The following is a 904-nucleotide window of genomic DNA, read 5'->3' as shown; positions in this document are numbered from 1 at the left end:
CCAGTTTTATTTTTTGTAAATGAGGAGATGAACTCAGGTGATCGCCCTATATTCAACTTTTTATTATGGGAAATATTCAAACATACGCAAAAGTAGAAAGAATAAAGGACTCCCATGTGAATATCACCCAACTTTTACATTTTTTCTATGCATGGCATATCATGTCTCATTCATAAGTCCACTCACTTTATCACTACCAATCCTCCCTATTTTTTTTCACAAAATTCAAGCTTTATATACATCTTTTCAACTGTAAACATTCAGTATGCATCCACAAAATTTAAGAACTGTTTAAAAATAACCACAATGTCATTAGACGATTCTTTTAAATTTCAGTGTAATTTACACCTAGTGAAATGCTCAGATGTTGTGTCCCTTTAAATCAGTTTTGAAAAAACCATGCATTGGTGTAACCCACACTATTTTGAAGACACAGGACATTTTCATCACTCCAGACAGTTACCTTGCACCCTTCATGTGCACATTCTAGAATGTCATAAAAATCTAATCACGTAGTATAAACTTTTTTATATCTGTCTGACTTCTTTTACTCAGCATAGTATTTGTGAGGTGATTCATGTCATTGCATGAATCGGTGGTTTGTTTTTTATTGCTTTTTGTTGTTTCTTTTTATTACTGTTAATAGTGTAAGTTTTCCATTGTGTCTTATTACAACTAGTACTTCAATAGGCTATTACAACAATTATTTAATATATTATTTCATATGACGTATTTATAGTATAACAGTGACCTCTTTGAGACCTGGTGCTTTGAGTCAAATAGGTAAATAAAATGAGATATTTTAGGTCTCATTACCAGACCAATGTGAGATAATTATTTTTCGACAGTTGCATTTCTTATAACATTTGACATGATTCTACACTTTTATATGGTAATTTGTTAG

Source organism: Mandrillus leucophaeus, unplaced genomic scaffold (assembly GCF_000951045.1).
Source record: "Mandrillus leucophaeus isolate KB7577 unplaced genomic scaffold, Mleu.le_1.0 Scaffold406, whole genome shotgun sequence".
Taxonomy (NCBI): Eukaryota; Metazoa; Chordata; class Mammalia; order Primates; family Cercopithecidae; genus Mandrillus; species Mandrillus leucophaeus.
Note: the sequence above shows the minus strand (reverse complement) of the source record.